The sequence below is a fragment of the Etheostoma spectabile genome, chromosome 20, assembly GCF_008692095.1.
Source record: "Etheostoma spectabile isolate EspeVRDwgs_2016 chromosome 20, UIUC_Espe_1.0, whole genome shotgun sequence".
NCBI classification, from domain to species: Eukaryota; Metazoa; Chordata; class Actinopteri; order Perciformes; family Percidae; genus Etheostoma; species Etheostoma spectabile.
Window position 1 is genome coordinate 3,228,925 of NC_045752.1, and position 10,560 is coordinate 3,239,484.

The window sequence follows — 10,560 nt, forward strand, 5'->3', positions numbered from 1 at the left end:
AACACACAAACACACACACACACACACACACAGACACACACACACACACACAGACACAAACACTCACACACACACAGTACTGTCTACATTATTTTGCTTTCCTGATCCAGCACAAATAGGAAGAACACTAAAACACATCTGGGGACTGATGAAGCCATCATTATAAAATTCATTAATAAATATTAAAATACAGCTCCAAAATCAAAAACTACATTATGTTGTTAAGACCTTCATTCAGGTACTGTTTATGTTGTCTCCTTCCCTTCCCAGCCCTCAGGTTACAGTGGAAGCAGGGCAGTTAGCTGACTAAGCATCGTGGGAACACATCTGGATCAGTTCATCAGCGGTATAAAGGAGGCCTGGAAGCACCGGCTGACCATCCTGACCTGGGAAAGGTCACATATGAGCATCAGCAGAGACGAGGCAGAACACACCCACAGCATACTGAAGCTATGAAAGGCACAAACTGCATGGAGACCGGAGGTACTGACAGGAGGAGTGGCATGCTTTTCAATTACTGTAATGTTTTTGTAATAACCTATGTTGGATACATCAGCTGTGAAACTGCAGAACACTTCTTCTTGCCAAATATATCAGCTTACAGCGTAAATCCCAATTGGCTCACGCTACTCAACTTGTTATTGGCAACAGCTTGCACACAAAACATCTCAATATAGTAACATGAGAGTTATCTACACCTGACACAAAATAAGTGTCACATGGCTTCAACAGCACATTAACCACATCGTTTGTCTTTTTTTAAAAACCGAATTCTATGTACTATTAACAGGAGATACACAGCATAGATTCATTTTTTTGGTTTATTATACACAAAATATTTATTGACATATTTAAGTCAAACTGACATATTTTTAATTATCCAGCTACTACTGTATTTTGTCAGTGTAATTGGCCAAAATATTTAAAGTTATATCGACATAATTTGAATATGCAAGTTGAAACTGTAGATTGTATGTCTTATAGTGTTAACACTTATAGACAATGTTAAACACTTGTTCCAGAGCCATTTATGAGCTGCGTAGTGTTTGGCTGATACAAAACCTGAGTTTTGGGGATCAATATAAAACAATACTTTTTTTAATACTTTACTTTGAAGAACATCTGGTTTTGGTGCTGTGGAGGTTCCATGCACTTAAAACAATCAACCCTCAGTGACAGTGGAAAATGTAGTTTGGAGTCAATCTGTTGTTAACTCTGGAGCCAAAGTTAACAACAGATTGAGATTTAAGTGCTCACATTTTCCAAGCTTGTCCCTACATTCAAACCTAAATTGTAATGCTAGCCCTGTCTTTCTAACCTCTAGGCAACAGCTTGAGATATATCAGAGAGAAAAAAAATGTCCATCTTGTTGGAACATTGTGGGTCGATGTCCAGCTGCCTCTCTCATGAATTATGGACCAACAAGGAGAAAGGAAAGCAGACACAAATGCAGGCATCTTTGCAGTGTGGTTAGAAGAGTAATTACATTTATGGCTGAGAAAGCAAGACATCCTTCCAGGGAGGCCGGCGATCGCTCACAGACAGGCCAGCAAAAACATATTCAGACCGATAAATATATTAGATCAACATTATCAGTCACACAAGGCTCAGAAGAAGAAGTGGTCCTAGCCGGCAGACTTCCATACAAACAGACTAAAACTAGGGATGTTTTTTGTCAATATGTCAAGACAGGTGCATGACAGAAGAAGTCAGGGAAACGGACTAATGACCAGCTCTATTCCCTGTTGAGTGCACTACTGCTGTAGCATTTCCAGGAACACATTAACTGCTTGCAAAAAGCACCAACATCCTCTTCTAATAGCATCATGGTCCTCTGGCACCAGGAGTCTCTTTACACACTCTCCATCAACAATGAAATGGCCTAAAAGTGATTGCTTTAACGAGCATGGAGCTAAATGAACTATAATCCGGCTCAGCATCTGTGTTTAGTGATATCATGGTGGTCTAAAGCCAAACCTGAGTTTAAAAACACTTCATTTTAAGGTGACAAGTTTTGTTTTCTTTCCTCTGAATTTACAGGACGCACTAAACCCAAACAATGCTGGTTTTGGTTCATTATAGCATCATATTATCACTTTTCATTTTACAAAAGGATTGCCCTTGCTGTATCAGAAACATCCCTTTGGAAAAGTTGTTTTTGTAAAGGAACCAAGTTTACCACAGCCAGTTGCACTGATTTGTTTCGAAAACTCGGCTAAGAGTCTTTGTATTCATTATTTACGCTACACAGTCTGGGAGTAAAAAGGTCAGCAAGCACACGCTGTACTGAGCCGTACAGTTAGACGAGTCACACTGTGTGACTCTGTCAGCAACTGTGGCCATCCATCTATGTGTCTATCTTTAGGGGGGGTGTTGTGGGTAGATGCAGCCAGTAGTCGAGCAAATGAAAAACACTCAGGATGAGTTGGAGATGTGGTTGGAAAAAGATGGGATTTTTTATTTATATTCCCAACTAAGGCCTTTAGGCAACAAAAAACATTAACAAAAATCAAAATCAAATAAAAATAAAAATACTTTCACAAAATAAAAGTGATTGACTTGAAAGTCATAAAGATTACAATACCAAAAAACATACACTGTTTCCTAATGACCTAGGCAAGTCAGTTCTGAGAGTATCCGACAGATTTAGGTCCTACACCCTCAGTTTTCCTCATGCTCTCCTCAAGAACAAATTCAACTGCCAGACTAAATAGGCCTGAAGCCCTCCCCTAAAATTGGATCATACCAATTCTACAAAGCAGGGGAGACATTTACACACCACACAATTCACATTAACAATGAGGAATGGCTAGGTTAACAGGTGTGAATACTATTGTGATCATTAACATAAAAGTATGAACTCACTAAATAAATATATAAACTGGCATTATACCAGGTCTGTCTTTGAGGGCTAAAATAGGTAGCGGAGAGCTACGGTGACGGCAGCCATGCGCCCCGTCACAGGGAGAGTGACAGATTACACCAGGTCTCATCACCACTAATCTAGGATCATCGTAAACAAACACCATGGCAACGGGGAATTGGACTGATTCTGATCCTGCCTCCCACGATCACACATAAAGCTTGTTGGTAAAGCATCTGTGCTTCATAAGGTAGTAAACACTTCAATGCACAATGTCTGACTTGAACTAACGCCTACAACGTGGCAACCACATGGGTCAAAATAGAATGAAAAATACATATTCTATATTTTTCTTAGTGTCAACAAATCTCACGAAAGAACTGACATTAAAGTAATCCTACTACCAAGCCCGATTTAACTTTCTTCCATTTCTCTGCCAATGACAGTGAATGACATGTTTGCTTATTACGCTGAACCTGGGACCTGTAGTTTATTTTTAGACAATCTCTTACACACTAGCGCATCAAATCCAAATCCACTGAAAATAGTCCTCATCAGATCCACACTACTCCTGTTTCAGTAACATTTGCAAAAAAACTACAGTGCCCAGATGTTTGATAAAATTATTTAGCGTTAAAAAAGAAATGAAAAAAGTATATTCATGACATGTTTGATGTTTTTAATTGAATGGCTTTAGGGCTGAGAGCCTGAGGCTGAGAAAGTATTATTCTTTTTATGGGATTGGTCGATAGAATATCCCCGGCCTAATAATCCTTTAAACTAAACACAGATGAAGAACTCTGAAATGTCCCTGCACCACATACTCTACATAAAGTACATTTGAAAGCTTGTTGGCCAATTAGGAACCTTCTCGTTAACCAGTCAGAGAATAGGGAGGCACTAATTACAGTCAGAGCAACAGGTATGTTATCAAGCCAAACAAGCAGAGGAGACAAGTAGCCTGAAAGAAAATGAAAGACGCTGAGAGAAATCATTCATTCATTCATTATCACTCATTCACTCATTTGACACTATTCATATACAGTAACGTTCCAAATTACAACAAATAATTTAAAAACAGCCTCTAATGGTTCCAGTTGGGGACTGTTTGTTATTTATTTAAGGGGCTATCAGAGACGCTTTGGAATCTTTAGTCAAAATAGACTCTCCCCTCCCTTCGCCAGCAACATATTTTTCTATGACCCTCCAAAATGAATGGGAAAAAAGGAACGACCCTCCCTAACAATTTATTTATGCCTTCTGTTCTGGTTCCGGTAGATTTACTCACTAACTTTGTTGAGGAAACACAATAAGCATACATAAACCAAATGCACACTTCCTGTATTACTGCATCATTTCAAATAATAAGTTACTCCTCTAGTGAACTAGTATTCACATGAAATGAAACAATAAATCATTGAGACCATTCAACAAAGCACACTGGGTAACAAACTCAACACATGGCTGGTTGCTATGGCCTTATCCTAGGTTTCCTCAGTCATTGTATTTTTTAGCATATAAGTAAAGCTGCTGAAGGTGAACTGAATTGAATTATCCAAAACTCCATTTCACAAGCGTCAATTTGGGAGCTTGCATGCTACCACTCCATGTGTCTTTGTCAAAATGTCTGCTATTTCATTACTAAAGGAGACACTTTTTCACTTCTGAGACAATTTTTAAGCGAGAAATCCACTATGTAGAGCTCAAATATGGGCCGTTTTACGAAGAATTGATGGCTAATTGAGAATTTGGTCAGACAGTGTTGGAGTTCAGAAGCTCCACAGTCTGATGTGACAGCTGTGAGATGGCTGGAGCTCTCTCAGGAGACTCGCAGACAAGAGGCGTTTATTTCCCCGATCATTTGTTTAAATAACAACAAATCGCGCATATCCATGAAAAGGTTGACTGGAACCTGTGGTTTTTCAAAGTTATAAATGCTCTGCAACGGATTGCGGATTGCTTGCTGACCGGGACTCCAAAACTCGTGTTGCTTTCATGGGGCGATTTTTGTTGGGTCAGACCTATCTGCTAGTGATTGGGGGCTGAGAGCTACATGGAAAAATATGCACCAACAAACCCACTTTGAAATTTTGCTGTTCCCTTTCTAGACTAAAAAACATTGAGTGACCCTCCCCTCCACAAAGAATAAAAAGACGTGACCCTCCCTCATGCAGATTCTAATGACCTATTTCTACAAATCCCTTCTTGCCTTGTGAAAGGAAAGTTAGATGATCATTCATAGCAGCAAGAACCTTTTAACTGATATTACGCAGCCATTATGAAACGTCCCAGCATAAAATGGCCTCTAAAGATTTCACACACAAGCACACTCACACAAATAACTCCTGTGTAAATATCAGATGGAATTGAGAAGCAAGGAAAAAAGGAAAGAAATTATAGGTCAAGTAGAAGCACTAATTACTTCATATTACTTAAAATCTGGCAAGATCTCAGATGTCAACAAGATGGTAATACCTGGCTATTCCTGAATGAAAAAGTGTGACACACACACACACACACACACACACACACACACACACACACACACACACACACACACACACACACACACACACACGTCCAATACACACAGAATACCACTGCCAGGGACAACAATGTATTCTCCTCAAAAGAATGATGACTGTGAAAATGACTCTTGAGCTTAATGACCCCGGCCCTGCATCAGAAAACAGAGAGTCTGGAAAAGGAAACTAATCTCCGATCCCTCTCACAGAGTTGGAGTGGCACTTCTTTCTCCTTCTCTCTACTCCCCACTTCCACAGTTTCCTTCCTTCAGCCGAAAGAGCACAGGGACTCCCCCCCCCCCCCCCAACACACACAACTGTCCCGGGCCGACACCCACACCATGACTTCTCCACCACCACACATGCAGCGCTGCATCCTTCTCTCTGAGGAATAATACACATACTGCCAAACATAAACAGCGCAGTGCCAATAAAAACTCGAGGACGTCCGCTGAGGTCACATGTTAGTATTCCAGGGGTCAGAGGGGAAATCTCCTTTCACCACCAAAGGTCCGCCATGAATCATAAATTGCAGCTCTGTCGGTATAGAGGAGAGTGACATCATGTGTGATAAGACAAATGAGAAGCCGCATGCAGACTGAGGCACGTGCGGTGGGATGAATAGTTCAGAGAGAAATGATGAAATTAAGTTTTTCTCTCAAAGATTTTCTAAGAAATGAATACGTTAATGCAAGTTAACAAAGAGGAGCTTTAAATATAAAAAAAGTTATTCTGTGATTAAAAAATGTGGGGGGGTTTCGTAAAAGACAGAATTAAGAAGCGGAGGCTATCTTTAGATTTACTGTAGTTCTCAGCATTGGTCACGCTACTCGGATCCTACAATACCCATAAAACATCTACAGTACATAGTGTAAATAGCAAGACACCCTGTCCGGTTAATGACCATGTGTTTCAGATTCCATGGCCCCAGTTATGTTACGTTTTCACAGGTTGTGTAGTACTGTCCATGACTACTGAAAGGATTTGAATGTGTAAAATTGGTGCAAAGACCCATGAAGGCAAACACACAGTATGTTTCTTCAGTGTTGAGTGAACAGTTTAAAAATGGTAAACAGATCCAGTTTTGCTTTCAGCAAGGGATAGTCTGCATCACCCGATCTGTGTAACTTTCTGACAAGCAAACAACCATGCCCGCTTTTGACAACCAATGGCCAGGGCCTTTGTGCAAGAAGCAATAGGGAAGCATTTTTTAAATTGCAGTTTCATAGCTGGAAATGTGGTTGCCTTTGTACCACATACTGTATAACAGCAATATTGTTTTGTATTATTTCATAGCCTGCAGAGCACTTCAAAGGATGGGTTAAACTAAAACTAGCTAGTTGGTACAACGTGTCATCTCAGTACATCTAAAGAAAATTTTATCTATAGCTGTTCCAGCCACACTTCAAGGTGCCATGAAAAGCCTGCCATCACAAGAGGACATTTTTAAATATGTGGATCATGGTACACAGTTTTGAAAAATCTTTCCTTGTGAGAATTCATAATGTTTCTGTCATATGTGCACACAAAAGTGGATTTATGAGGATTTATGAGGACCATCCAGGTTTCCTGTGTGGACTAACCAGACCCTCCTCGGCAGCGCTGTGGAGTAAGGTCTGGCAATGCAAGACTACAAAAATTACTAGATGCAGGCCCCCAAATCTGAACGGTGTGGGGGGTAGGGGGTTTCAGACGCTGTTCAACCATTAGATACCCTTCTGCCTTGAGTTCCTAACCTGACTAAAAGTGTCTGTCCCAGTTCTTACATGCCTTGCAGAAACCTATTTCTTGTTCTGATTCTTGTCAGTCCCAAGCTCAGACGATGTCCCCACCCTGGGTTTCTTCTCCCTGGATTCTCCATCATCCCCCGCATTTCTTCAGTTGACCACACTCGGCCTTCCTTACTTCCACAACAATAAACCTTTACACTAAACATCTGTTCAGTCATTGGGTTTGCTTGATCATTTTTTATAAATCCAGGGAATGCACGTTAAGTCTCCAGCCATTTTGACACTTTTTTGATTGCTGTGTTTTGATTTCAGCCACTGCATGGAGGTCAGAACACAGATCCAGCTTGTAGACTGTAGAAAGACATCTAGCATCTTTGATGTCACATATGGGTCTGTGTTGGGTTGTTTCCAAGCCTGGAGTTTGGTTTACTAATCAGAAAATACAAATGTGGGCATAAGGTTGGAGCGACAGCCAAGATGGCGGAGAGTGATATAAAGGCCCTTTAGCTTCCCACCTGGTAAACAATCTGTTCTGATTTACAAGCTGTGTATTTTTAGTAGGGAATGAGCAAAGTCTCGCCAAAGACAACAGATCCAGACGTTTGTGAGCTTCTGGACACAAGCGCAGGCGTCAATATAAATTGACAGATAACCTGCATGGTGAAAGATTTGGTTGCGTATAGCAACATCACAAAGCTGCTAGAAGAGAACAAACAGAACAGAAGGTCTATGACCACATTAAAAAAACAAAAAACGATAGGGATGCATTCACTAGCCTTACTGCTATTTAGAGCAGAACCAATTGTTATTGATTAGTCAAGAAGTTGATGCTCTTGTAATATATGATAGGATATGACAACAGCATCAAAATCTTTTTAGGGTTTTAGACTGTCAGTGACTAAGCCACGGCGTAGGCTGTTTAAAATGATGGTGGATGGGGATTTGTCCACTTGTTTTCAGACATTTAATAGACTAAATGACAAATCAATTAACCAATGAATTAATTGCAAGACTAATTGATAAAATCATTGGTTGTTGCCTCACACAAAATGAGCAACAGTTCACTTCAGAACAGAGGCACCCAGAACTACAACTTGACCAAACCAGGAAGAGAATCAAAACAGGCACACTTCTCACAAGGGGTTAGGTGGAGAATCACCAGTGCGTGGCTCAGACAGGCAAAAGGACAGGCTGACAAATGCAAAAAGAGACAACCTGACAAAGTGCAGGTGGAAATTGGCTGGTATATATGCCGCAAGACTAATTAGGGAAATGGGGATCAGGTGGGTGGGGTAAGTCAGATGATGGAAATGGCGGGAAAGGGGTTACTGCAGGGCAAGAGGGGGTGGCTGGATGTGGGAGTCAGGTCAAGGGGACAGGTGGAAGAGTCTGAGGGCATCTGGTGGACAGGTAGAGAAATGGCACTGAGGCGGCACAGAGGCAGAATGAACAGGGATCACTACAACAGAGGCAGACAATGTGACAGTGTTCCCCTCGTAGGAATGCTCTCACATGATGTTAAAATGAATGCAGGCAATAAAGAGTCTTGGGGGAAATCCTAATGTCCTGACCCACAGATATAGCTAATTAGGAATGTTGGTAGATCATAAATACGTTGCACAAAAACGCTACAAAATGCCTATTTGTGTCTTTCATTATTAGGGCTGCAACTAACAATTACTTTCATTACAGATTAACCTGCAGATTATTTTCTAGATGATTCGATATGTCAGAAAATAGTGACTAATGTCCATAAAACATGGACATCTTAATATTTGAGAGGCAAATATTATTTTAGTTTTGATCGACTAATCGGGTAGTCGACTAATCCTTGCTGCTCTAGGGCTTAAACATATTTCAAGAAGTGGAATGCATAAATGGATTTTTGACTTTTCCTTTAGTCTGCATCTTTTTGCGGGAAAAATGTACAAACATGAGCATTAACAGGACCTGCTGACAGAACAGCTTTTACGTTTACAGACCATTTCTATAGTGGACCGTCTCCTGTGTCCTGGTGTGCCATCAGGTCAATCAGTAAACTCTACACATCCGCCTATAGGAAGCCTATGGACTTGCATTATTGGAGCAGCCTTTCAACGTTAACACAGGAACCATTAGGCCAAATAGGTGCCTTCCCTTATGGCATGGTCCCAATCCCCACTTAGGGCCCTCAAGAGGCTCAGGAATTGTTTATGCTAAGTATGTTTGTCCAATATCACCCTGTCCAATCTCTTCTGGGATAAAAAAAACTATTCCGTCTCCACCTTGTCCTTAAACCAGATGGGGTTGTGTGTGTGGTGGTTTGTTGTGTGTGTGTGTGTGTGTGTGTGTGTGTGTGTGTGTGTGTGTGTGTGTGCATGCGTGTGTGTATGTGGTGTTAGTTTAAGTTATATCTACAGTGCAGAAGAGAGAGCATTCTCCCTGGTGTGCTATCAATAGTGCTTTTGATATCATCTTTGGAACAACACTGGTGATCGTCATATGAGCATGTGGGTGTGAGCGTTTTGGGAGGAGTGCTTAACGCGCACACACACACACACACACACACACACACACACACACGCACGCACGCACACACACACACACACACACACACACACACACCACTGAGCACATTTACATCTGAGATTAAACTTACTTTGTGGCTAAAAATGACAGTTTATCAGAAGACAGACGATCCGCTGGGTAGAGAGTGGAAAAAACAAATCCTCTTTCACCTTATCTGGCATGACAAAGCAGCAAGGAGGGGGGTTTGAGATAGATAGTCAGAATTTTTTTTTTTTTTAAAGTGACTATCCAGGAGGAAAAGAGGAGGCAGAGATTAATAGAAAGAGAAGAAAAACCCATAGCGACAGAAAGGGCCAGGTGGGTTGCAGCGCGTCATCAAATAATAGCTCCCATGTCTACTATCTGCCCAGATGTTACCCCTCATGTGTATGCTTGCAGAGCAAACTTTCACTTCCACTTCCTCTCTTTCCCTACAATACCATCTTTTAACACAAAACAGTAACCACGCGGTCTTCTGTAATGCATGACATTCATTTTTCTTGAATACCATGCTGATTTTATAACCACTGCAGAAATGGTTTCTTAATGACAGCAAGGTCATTGAGGATAATGAGCAATATCTCTCACTCTGGGGCTACTCGCTCACGGCAGGATGTGAACCCATGAGAGGCCTGCTGTCCTCTGGCAATGATGTTGAACCAACCACTGAAATACTAGCAAATTGCATTCATGCATTAGCAGTTGGTAGTGCTACGTCAGAAATAAAGAACATGAGATTTTTTGCTGTCACTTATAATGTAGGAGTTACTTTTTGGCATTTTCATCAAATGTATTAACTGCTTCTTTTTTGTGATAGCTTGGAAACAAGCTTTTAACACAACGTGTTGATGTTGGTACTATCACCTAACTAACTAACTAACTAACTAACTAACTA

At 40.9% G+C, this 10,560-nt stretch overlaps 1 protein-coding gene and 1 long non-coding RNA gene across 3 annotated transcripts in view; one reads left to right on the plus strand and one right to left on the minus strand.

Moving 5' to 3' along the window:
- The window catches only part of LOC116670262 (uncharacterized), a 19,730-nt gene extending 17,330 nt beyond the window's left edge, over nucleotides 1–2,400 (plus strand). Inside the window, exons 2-3 of the long non-coding RNA XR_004326985.1 lie at nucleotides 271–483; nucleotides 1,325–2,400. This is a non-coding gene — a long non-coding RNA (uncharacterized LOC116670262). The remainder of the gene's footprint in view (nucleotides 1–270; nucleotides 484–1,324) is intronic.
- The window catches only part of palm1b (paralemmin 1b), a 29,304-nt gene that overhangs the window by 14,846 nt on the left and 3,898 nt on the right, over nucleotides 1–10,560 (minus strand). The window lies entirely within an intron of this gene.